Source organism: Sminthopsis crassicaudata, chromosome 1 (genome assembly GCF_048593235.1).
Source record: "Sminthopsis crassicaudata isolate SCR6 chromosome 1, ASM4859323v1, whole genome shotgun sequence".
NCBI lineage: Eukaryota > Metazoa > Chordata > Mammalia > Dasyuromorphia > Dasyuridae > Sminthopsis > Sminthopsis crassicaudata.
Window position 1 is genome coordinate 553,164,459 of NC_133617.1, and position 11,885 is coordinate 553,176,343.

General features: G+C 35.3%; 1 protein-coding gene across 3 annotated transcripts in view; it reads right to left on the reverse strand.

The window, feature by feature from the left end:
* LOC141555291 (uncharacterized) overlaps positions 1-11,681 on the reverse strand; it is a 232,087-nt gene extending 220,406 nt beyond the window's left edge. Inside the window, exon 1 of one of the 3 annotated variants that reach the window (XM_074288042.1) lies at positions 11,535-11,681. The gene's annotated coding sequence lies outside the window, so the exon portion shown is untranslated. The remainder of the gene's footprint in view (positions 1-11,534) is intronic. The other 2 variants (XM_074288051.1, XM_074288061.1) reach the window with 2 other exon arrangements.
* Positions 11,682-11,885: the final 204 nt, after the last annotated feature.

Consider the following 11,885-nt stretch of genomic DNA (forward strand, 5'->3'; position numbering starts at 1 on the left):
AAATTTTTATATCAAAGAGAGCAATGCATCATTTATAAACTATTAAACTCTGGGAGTTTACCACATTCTGGTACTTGTTATTTTATCAATGTAATAATTATTTCCCCAATTTGTACCATTCTGTTTATAGGTATTGTAGCAGGAACCTTCTTACTATCTTAGAAAAAAAGAATAAAAATTAAATATCAATTAAATATTCATTTTTATCGGACCTAATGATAAGTTCCATAAGTAATAATAATGACAACTGAGTTCTATTCCAGTGCTCAAGCTCTAGGGATGACTTAGTATATCAAAGGCTATATAGGGAAGAACAAGGTCTGAAAGATACTATCAAATTGGAAAAGCATGATAGGTTTGATATAGAAAGTATGTAAGAGGTCAGCAAGATTTTTCTGTGGATAAAATATAGCATTGAAGAAAGGAGATTTTATGGATGACATGCAGCAAATAGAAGCAAAAATGTTGGCCAGGCGAGAAGAAAATGGTGATCTTTATCTGGGGGACAGGGAGAAAGAGAAATACATGGTTTTAAATAGTTTGAACCTTGGGAAATTCTTGAGGGAGCCCCACATGTGAGGAAGATGTTGCTGTTCCAAGTTTCATAATCTGTCAACTAGGAAACAACCTATTGTTGTTATTGCTCATCACTAAATTATATTCAGAGAAATTTGTTACCAGACTGAGCAAAAGATGAATTTTTTCACAACTATAACTTTCTATTAAGTCACAGAAGAGTTATGAAGATATGGTAAGAACAATAACTTCTAAGGTTCCAAACACGTAGATTAGATTAGTTCTTCCCAGTATGGCATCTGGCTCATATATGGCCATCTACATCACTTTTGCCTGGAATTGACGTCAAAATAAAGGAACACTTTCCTTTATGTCCCTGTTCTGTTATGACAAATTTCTATAATCATGATACATGACAGTTGGAAAATAATATTAAGTCCTTATATAAACTAATTTTATTCACTTTAAGTAAATCTGGCAACTTTAGATGAACTCGTTTTTGTATTGGAATATATCTTACAATGTTGGCTTATCTGTTGGTAGATATAGAGAAAGATGGTGTATGGGACAGCAACACTTCCCCTAATTAAAATCAGAGACTTTCAAGGTAAAAAGCAAAAAAAAAAAGATTATATCACCAGGAAGGGCAACTATCAATAGACAAGGTATCAGTAGAAGAGTGCAAAGCACAAGCTGCAAGCACAGGATTATATAGACCCTAACACAGAAAGCCCCTCCCCACCTTTTCTCCCATTGGCTGGAGAGTTTTAATTTACCCAGAAACTAAATATGGATCCCAGAACATAATTTACTTAAATATTAATGAAGGGGGGGGGCAAAGAACAGAGGAAGATGTTTATTGAAGGTAATATAACATCTGCAGCTTTCAGCTATAGCTCAACTTATTATTACAAAGTCTCAAGTCACAATTAGGATATAGGTCAAGGCCACATTCTTATGAGAGGTTTTCAAACAGTTTATCCCATTCAGTGGTATAGATGATAGGAAAAATTGTGAATTTCCTGGTCTAGTAAAAGATTCCAAATTTGAAAAAGACACAAGATCTGAGCTAACTTGCATTATCTTACCTGTTTATTGGCAAAATAAATTAGAAATTTGTTTGAGATCAATTTTGTAGGAAACTTCTACAAATGACCTGAACTAGAGAAGAACAGACCAGAGCCACAGGACTGCATCAGATGTTTCTAGAGAAAGGGAGAAATCTACTTTTTCCCTTTGTATTTTTTATCTGTAATGTCTACTGATCAGGGGGCACTATCCTCTTTGATTTTCTCAATGTTATTAAAAGGATTGCCCCCTTTGATTTTTTGTCAAGCATCATCCATTTTTTCATTTTTCCTTTCACAGTTTCTCCCCTTACAAATCCCAAGAACCCTTAATGAATATTTGTCTTTGGTCTAAAAGAAATGACCAAATGACTATCCTTTTGGCTTTGTTTAATTTTCCCCCCAATGATTAAATTGTCCCCCAAAACAAAACAGATTAGTTTTTCCCTGAAATGCAATGAAACTGGTGAGATTTAATTGATTCAGGGAACTAAGGCTGTAACTACTGACTGACATAATTTCCGGGAAGCCTAAGTATAAAAGTCGGGGTACCTAAAATTTTGGCACATAAGTCTGAATAAGCACATTACTCAGATCCATATGACTCAAGCCAATTTCCTAGAAGTTTAAGTTGAAGAATGGAATGAAATTTAAGCAACAATTAACAGTTAACAAAAGAAAATGTCCTTAGGCACTGTGGGGAAGAAGTGAGGAACATATCATGAGAAACTCAACAAGGATACCCAGCAAATATACAATCTTGATTCATCTGAATAAAGTTCTCATGCCTTCGTATTGCCCATCTAGGGTAATCAAGTATCAGATCCCCAGAAGAAATCCTTCTGATTTTTTGTACCACCAACCAAAAAGCTATGCCATCAACCTAGTCCTAAGTAGTTGAAGCCAATTAAAATTTGAATACAATTTCAACACTGTTTAGTGAAAAAATCATCTAATTTACATATGGCAAATTTAAGGATATTGCTCCCACCATACCTACTCTTAGTAACAAGATTCTTTTAAGTATGGAAACTTCCACCATTAAAATGGTTTCAGGGCAGTTCCTAGACAAACCTGGCTCTGGGGATATTAGAAACCTGGACAAGCCAACACTAAAAGAAGAAAAACTAAACAAGAAATATGGTCAAAACAATATAATGGCCCCCTGAGTGATCAATCACACATGGTCAAACCAAAACCAAAAATTTTGTTTCAGAAAGATCAGGCTCAAGATCTAAACTATCTGGTCCAAGTTATGAGCAATGCCAAATCTTTGCAGTTCACAGTGACAGTGTGGTTATGAGTAGAAGTACTAGAAATAGCATCAGCAGCATCAGTAAAACTGTTATACTTTCTGCACTGTCGTCCATGTTTATCCATGCTCATCATGTGTCAGGGTCATCTTTAGTAAGGTAACTAGGAACTCATTACTCTCTTGTAGACAGTCTGGAACAATATCAATAATCATGCTGTACCACTATCCTATTCAGATTATCTAGCCCACCATTCATAACTTCTCCCTACATGGGGGGGGGTGATGATATAAAATATTTCTTCCTTTAGAGGCATCTTATGAGGGACATCTCCCCTTTCTCCACAAAGGCTATGTAGACAATGTCACCTCACCTCACTGCTATAAAGTAAACCATTTCCTAACAAATGTCACCCCTTGGTCCTCTAAGTCCTTTGGGGGAGTTTTCCAATGATCTCTGGAGATCACATAGTTGTCTTGAGTCTTTAATTGATAAATTGCTCTACAATTTAATCTCTAATCTCTCAGTAAAAATGGAGGCTATCTCTCAGTGAGCAATAGCCATCACAAGAGGGATCACCAAATGGAACAACAGGGGCATGGAGGTGAATCAGGGTTCTCATTCCTCTATAACACCTTTCTCTATTATTACAAGATCTCTCTGAACCAATTTTGCATGACTATTACCAGGTATACAGACTTGTGTTAGTCTTCTAGTAGCTGTTAACAAAAGAAAATTCACTTGGCCATTGAAGGAAAAGAATATTAAGCAAGACTATTCATCAAGGACTTCATTTTTAACAGTTTAACAACTAAGCTCCCCTGGCTCTATGTTGCTCATATAGTTTTCCTGTCAAACATGAGGATCTTGTTGAAGTTCTTCATGATTTTTTTTGTGAACCAGGCAACTAGCAGTACTATCCTGAGCCTCACTCCTTTGAGTCAATTAAATCTTAAGTATAGTTTCAAAATCTTAAGGACAATTTCAGAACCTTTTGAGTAAACATTAGCCCAATATAGTGCAAAGCCTTAGGATATCAGTCTCAAAATACACCTTGTCAAATGCTGAAGGAGAGCTGTACTCAATTAAATGAATATTCTTTCCATGAAAACACTTTTACATCCAAAGGATCTGATAAAGGCCTCATTTCTGAAATATATGGAGAATTGACTAAAATTTATGATAGTTCAAGCCATTCTGTAATTGATAAATGGTCAAAGGATGCGAAGAAATTGAAAGTATATTTAGTCACATGAAAAGATGCTCCAAGTCACATTATTGATCAGGGAAATGCAAATTAAGACAATTCTAAGATACCACTACATACCTGTCTGATTAGCTAAAATGACAGGAAAAGATAACGACAAACATTGGAGGGGATGTGGGAAAACTGGGATACTGATACATTGTTGGTGGAATTGTGAATGGATCCAACCATTCTGAGAACAGTTTGGAACTATGCTCAAAAAGTTATCAAACTGTGCATACCCTTTGATCCAACAATGTTTCTACTGGGATTATATCCCAAAGAGATATTAAAGGAGGGAAAGGGACTCACATGTGCAAAAATGTTTGTGGCAGCCCTTTTTGTAGTGGCAAGTAACTGGAAAGGATGGCCATCAATTAGAAAATGGCTTAATAAATTATGATATATGAATGCTATGGAATACTATTGTTTTGTAAGAAATGACCAGTAGAATGATTTCAGAGAGGATTGGTGAGACCCACATGAACTGATGATAAGTGAAATGAGCAGAAGCAGGAGATCATTATACACAGCAACAACAAGACTATGTAATGATCAATTCTGATGGACATGGCTCTCTTCAACAATGAGAGGATTCAAACTAGTTCCACTTGTTCAGTGATGAATAAAGCCATATACACCGAGAGAGGGAACCGTGGGAACAGAGTGTGGAATACAACATAGCATTCTCACTCTCTCTGTTATTATTTGCTTGCATTTGTTTTTTTTCAGTTTTTCTTTTCCTTCCTTCTTGATCTGATTTTTCCTGTACAGCAAGATAACTGTATTAACTATGTATACATATACTGGATTTAACATGTATTTCAACATATTTAACATGTATTGGACTATCTGCCAGCTAGCTGAGGGATGGGTGAAGGAGGGGAAAATTTGGAACAAAAGGTTTTGCAAGGGTCAGTGTTGGAAAAATTACCCATGTATATGCTTTATAAATAAGTAAATAAATTTAATATATTAAAAAAAGAAAAAAAAGAAAATTCTTTCCCTGTTATTGTTAAATAAACCTTATTTTGTTAAATGTTAGACATTCTTTAAATGTATCATTTGGCTCTAATCCCATAACTGAATCACTAGAATTTCTACTTCATATTCAACCTGACACTGAAATTCAGGTCTCAAGAAAAGCTTATTACAAAGAGTCCAGAGAAATTGAACATTTCTGGCTAGAAGCAGGCTCCTCTCCTCTCTAGGAAAAGGAAACCCTGTGCACAGAAGCAAGACAAACTTTATGCTATTAGTTCATGGCAGTACCCTCCCTTCAGAGAACAGATTGTTTAGTTCCCTCCTCAACTACCCTTTATTCTCCTAGACATGTTCCTACTTCATGATCATACATCCCATGTTCAGTTAATGAGTCTCTAATTTTATGTGGGGTGTGTCAGATAATATGTAATGAGCCTATTAAGCAAGCTCAATAAAGAAAAGCTTTCTCCCAGTCATTGACTCTGTCCTGTTTAAACCAATTTCTAGTCTTTATCAGAATTTCTCCTGAAAACACATTCTGTGGAAATCTAACTTTTCAGTATTTCTCACAAAGCCAGAAAATATATAGCAGCATGACTGATATGGAAGCCCTGCACAAGAGCACTGAGGCTGCCACATTCCTGACCATATATGGCCAGTTATCTCAATAGAGTACGGGAAAGGTAACATTAGCATTTCCCCCCAGAAAAATTAGATCAACAGCATGAGGAAAATTAAAGTAAACTATCCACACAAGTTCAAAAATTAGAGATAGATAGATATGTGAAATGTTCTCTTCTCTAAATTATAATTGTTCTCTGGGAGCAGATTTCTTAGGGAGCTTCTGGAGGGAGCCTTGGCTTCAGTTCAGTTTCAATAATCACCTCAAATGCAACCAGGAGTTAAAGTCCAACTCCTTTATTGTCTCTTCCAAAATCTTATCTCCTTCACTTGGGGCTCAACTAGAGCTTCTGGAGGCCTTCCTCTCTCCTTGGTTCCCGAGAGCTCTTGTCCTAATGTCTCCAGCCAGCACAAAGGTGGAAGTGGGAATGAATCTTTACTTTGAATCTCCTGGAGCTTCCTATGGGCTTGTCCTTTTATATGCTCTTTTAAAGGTGTGAATGGTGTGAACTCTGAACTAGAGAACTGTTAAGTACCATGCTAAATTAGATAACTGACTTAGCACCTTGTAAGAATCCTAAAAGATATGAAAATTTTTCTAGTTTTCAAATATTGTGTCCTGAAAATAGACTTACAACTTAAGGAAATCTTCATTAAAAATTTCTTTCTAAAGAGGCAAAGATTTGGTTTCCCAGATCATAAGCTGTGGAATACTGAACAGCTAGCAACAGGGTTGATTTCACTAACAATTTGAATCCCAAGTACAGATGCACACAATCAATGACTTCTTAACTATCTAACTACAAATGATCTAATGAGTCTCAGTAACTTTTCTGGAAAATGTCATCATCTGTACTACAGCCCTGATTTTCCTAGAGTTGCTCTTATCTCCTAAACTAGTCTCAGTCGGCTAAAAAGCAGTAAGTTTAAATCCAGCATCAAATACTTACAAATTGTATTATGCTGGGCAAGTCACAATCTCTAGCTGCCTAGTTTCCTTATCTACAAAATGAGGATAATAATAATATCTAACCTCCAGGATTGTAAGGATAAAATGAAACAATAGTTGCAAAGTTCTTTACAAACCTAAAAACATAATATAAATGTTTTCTATTATTATTAATAATAATTCAGGAATTAAGGCTAGAATCTTTGACATAGTCATCATCCTTCTTCAACTTTCTAGCATTTGACACTATTGACCATTCCTTTCCTTCTACTTGACCTCATACCCCTTAATTATATGTGTATCCCAAAACACTGTTCTAGGTACTCTTTTTCTATAGTCTTTCTCAGTGACTTCATAAATTCCCACAGATTTAATTATGGGAAGTAGATTTGTATATCTATGCAAATGATTCCTAAGTGCTAGTATCCAGTCCCAGTCTCTTCAGAGCTCTAGTCCCACATCAACAACTTCCTGTTTGGCATTTCAAACTAAACATGTCCAAAATAATACTAATTTCCACCTTTAGAAGTATCTTCTGAGGGATTGCCTCCCTTTTCCCCACAGGGATTAGATAATGTCACTTCTCTTCGTTGACAAAAAGTGAACCACTTCCCAGAAAAGCCAACCCTTTGTCCTCTACACTCAGTGGAAGGAGTTTTTCAATGACCACTGGATACTATCAGAGGTCTTGTCTTTCCAAATCGAATTATCTACTAGACTTTTCTAATTCTGTCAATCCCATAACCATTCTTCTAGTTTCACAGGTCCAAAAACTTGTACTATATTCAACTTTTCATCTATTATAGCCCAAATAACCAATCAGCTATCAAATACTGCCATTTATTCCTTCATAATATAACTCAAATCTCACCCTTTCTCTTTATTAAAAGAACAAATTTTATTATATAGCACCTTTTATTATATAGCAACTTAAATAACTCCTCCAACTCGAATATGTAACCCTCATTCAAATTAATACAGACTGCTGCTCTAATTTGAGTGCTAAGAAGTCAACAATTACAAACTATCCTTTATAAGAATGTGTCAATGAAAGGGAAGGAATAATAGAGAATGGGCAGGGTCAAGTCAAAGTTTGGGGAAAGGGAAAGTTGTTTATATTAAAGAAAGTGAATCTTGAGGTAACTGATTTAGTTTAGAGAATTTTGTCAGATTCCTCATATAATTTTCCTATTTATTTATCCTTTGCAATTAATATTGGTGCTTAAGTTACAATGATCTTTATGGTGGTCATTTTACTTAACTTATTCTTACTGAATCCTGCTTTTGTGGAATAATCAAGTGGCTACTTTGGAAGCAATATGAAACTAAATCTCCAACTACTTTATTTACTTCACCAGGAAGAACTTCGACATTATATGTCACCAGGATTATATTTTAGTTTTTTTCACATTGGTAGGCTTATTCTGTTGTACTCTCTAACCTAGCCTTTAAGAACCTATGGTCACTTTCAGGTTAAGGTGATGTTAAAAGCTACATTCTTTTCCCTTGGGAATTATTAAACTATGAAGACAGGATAATCTACTTATAATCTACAAAAATTCTAGTTTCCTAAGCAATTTCTCAGCCTAGTGCAAAGTGACTGGTACCTGTCTTGATTTCCAAGGACACAGGGAGTGCTACTTGGGAAGAAAACAACATATTACATCAGTGGGAGAAGGGAGCTTCATCCTTGGCACATTCAACATTCCAAACACCCATTCTTAGTTATAGTGAGAAACCCTACTCCAAAGAGGTAGCTCTAGCTGAAGATTATTCAACTAAATGTGGGGGAGGAGGGAAGATGAGTCATATATATACACATACATATATATATGAAATGAGATTCAGAGATTGCAGATAATTCTTTCTAAGCTTTTTATAGTAAAAGGAAAGAGGGATACAGGATGAGATCCTAAGATGATAGCAAGGAATAATACCATATGTTACTAAATGTTGCAGCATTAATTCTATTATTTCATATATATGTGTATGTGTGTGTACATATTTAAAATATGCGTGTGTTGTTCATATATATGTATACACACTACAGCAGAGGTATATTTTCAAATATCTTATGTCAAATACTTGATATCCCTTATATAATAAGCATTCAATTCAACAAATATTTAAGTGACTACTATATCCATAGATATCTCTCTCTCTCTCTCTCTTTATATATATATATATATATATGTATATGTATATGTAGCATCAAACTAGACAACAGAGATAAAAAGACAAAAATGAAATGATCATTGTCCTCAAAGAGATCTTCGGAATATCTTTGGAGAATAAAGCATGTACATGATAGTATAATACAAGGTTAGTACTGAAAGAGACAAAGGCAAGATTAAAGTATTCAGGAAATGAATACCTTCAGATGGAAAGATAAGTGAAGATTTCCCAGATTTCAACCTTAATGAAAGGAAAATTATGGTAGTATTATAGAGTATATTCCACACATGGAAGAAAATCTGTGACAATCCAGGGAGACACAATGTTGAGTTCAGAAAATATCTAGTAATTCAGTCTGGCAAGAAGTCAGTCATGAAAGAATGGTAACAAGAGCCCAATTAAGATTAAATCATATAAACCGATAGGACGAAGAAGATGAGGATTAAGAAAAAATTGTATGGTTTAAAGAGTAAAGAAACTTTTTTTTTTTTTTTTGGAGACCAGTTGGTTGCAACAGAATGCAAATTAAAAGGTGAATGAATGGTAAGGAAGTAGATTCAGAAATTGCAGATCATTCTTTCTAAATTTTTTGTAGTAAAAGAAAAGAGGTATATAGGATGAGATCCTGAGAGGATGGCAAGAAATAATACCATATGTTACTAAATGTTGCAAAATAATTCTATTATTTCAAATTATCCACAAAAGTCCAACTCTGATGCCTCATAGCAACAAGAAAGTGACTCTAGGTTTTCAAGGGCCAGAGATTAGCCTACTAATATGAAAAAGTTTAAAATATCCTGGTGACAAATGATATCAAAGTTTTCCTGGTGAAGTAAATAAAGGAGTTGGAGGATTTAGTTTTATATTTTTCTCAAAGTTAACAACTTCACCATCCCATAAAGAAAGGTTCAGTCAGAATAAGCTTAAACAAAAAGACCACTATATAGATCACTGTAAACAAGCAACAATATTAATTGCAAAAGATGACTAAGTAGAAAAATTCTGTGAGGAACCTGACAAAATTCTCTAAACTAAATCAACAATTACCTCAAGATTCACTATCTTCTAATAATAAATGTTGGAGGGGATATGGGAAAACTGGGACACTAATACATTCTTAGTGGAATTGTAAAATGATCTGAACATTCTGGAAAGCAACGTCCAAAAGGCTATAAAATTGTGCATACCCTTTGATTCAGCAGAGTCTCAATTGGGTCTGTATCCCAAAAAGATCATAAAAGAGGAAAAGTCCCTACATATACAAAAATGTTTGTAAGAGCCTTTTTGCAGTGCCAAGGAACTGGAAATTGGGTGGATGCCCCTCAGCTGGCGAATGGCTGAATGAATATTATTATTGTTATCGTTCTATACAAAATGATGAGCAGACTGATTTCAGAAAAGCCTAGAAAGATGTACATGAACAGACGCTGTATGAAATAAGCAAAACCAAGAGAATATTTTACATAGTAACAAGATTATGTGATGATCAACAGTGATGGACTTGGCCCTTTTCCATCATGGATGAACTGACGCTATATGAAATAAGCAAAACCAAGAGAATATTTTACATAGTAACAAGATTATGTGATGATCAGTAGTGATGGACTTGGCCCTTTTCCATCATGGATGAACTGACGCTATATGAAATAAGCAAAACCAAGAGAATATTTTACATAGTAACAAGATTATGTGATGATTAACGGCAATGGACTTAGTCCTTTTCCATCATGGGATGATTCAAAGCAGTTCTAACAGGCTTGTAATATAAAATGCCATCTGCATCCAGATAGAGAAATAAGACTGGATGTGAATCAAAGCATAGTTTTTCATCTTTTTTTGTTGCTTCTTTGCTTGATTTTTTTCACTTTTCATCTGATTTTTCCTGTGCAGCATGACATATATATATATATATAGAAATATTTAAAAGAATTGCACATGTCTAACCAATATTAGATTGCTTACTGTCTTGGGGAGGGAAGAGGGAGAAGAGAGGAAGAAAAAATTGGAATTCGAGGTTTTGCGAAGGTGAATATTGAAATCTATCTTTGCATGTTTTAAAAAAAAATAAAATGCTATAAAAAAAAAAAAAAAGAACTGTGGAATCACTGTGATGGACTTGGCTCTTCTCAACAATTCAAGGCAATTCTAATTGACTTGGGATGGAAAATGCCAATCACATCCAGAGAGAAAACTCCTGAATGTGGATCAAAGGATAATATTTTCAACTTTTTGTTTGTTTTCTTTCTAGTGTTTTTCCCCTTTTGGACAGATTTTTCTTGCACAGCATGACAACTATGGAAATACGTTTAAAAGGATTTCACGTATTTAGCCTATCTCAGCTTGCTGTCGTGCGGAAGGGAGAGAGAAAGAAGGAAGGGAGAAAAGTTCAGAATACGAAGTCTTACAAAAAAATGAATGTTGAAGACTACCTTGACATGTATTTGGAAAAATAAAATAGTATTTACTCTGTAAGTTTCATGATGTCATACTTCCTAAATAGTGAAGTTTGGGCGGAGGTGACACGGTACGCCCCAGCGTGCACAAGCCGTAGATGTCACTTCAAGGATTCGAATTAGGGGGCCTAGGTCCCTCCCTTTCCCACACCCAGCGGCGCATCTCATCCGCTCCGAGCAGCTTTTTATCCGAGCAAAAGCTACCCAGGACCTATCTAGACCTTTAACCTCCAGGCCAGATTGATTTTGTTTTATTTTTTATGTATTTACCTTTATCTTCTCTAAGTTCAAAGTCCTCAACTTTGACTCTCACTCTTCTCTGTCGGTCTCTTGGGGAGACCGCTGTGCGAGGAGGCAAAAACTTGAAGCTAACTGGGAAGAATCTACTACACTCACTACCAGTCAATCTCCGGGCCCGCCCCCACAGGACGCTTCACCTAGGTAGCCAATCCTGGCAGATTAAAAAAATAAACTTCTCAGAGAACTTTCCCACGTTCACGAGTTAAATTCAACGTCTTTAATTAACCTTGAAAAATATTTAACCTGTAATTTTACCTGCTTTCCGAAACAAAGAATATTGCTTCTTTGTTTAATTCGAAAGGAAAATCCTGAGGTTTTCTA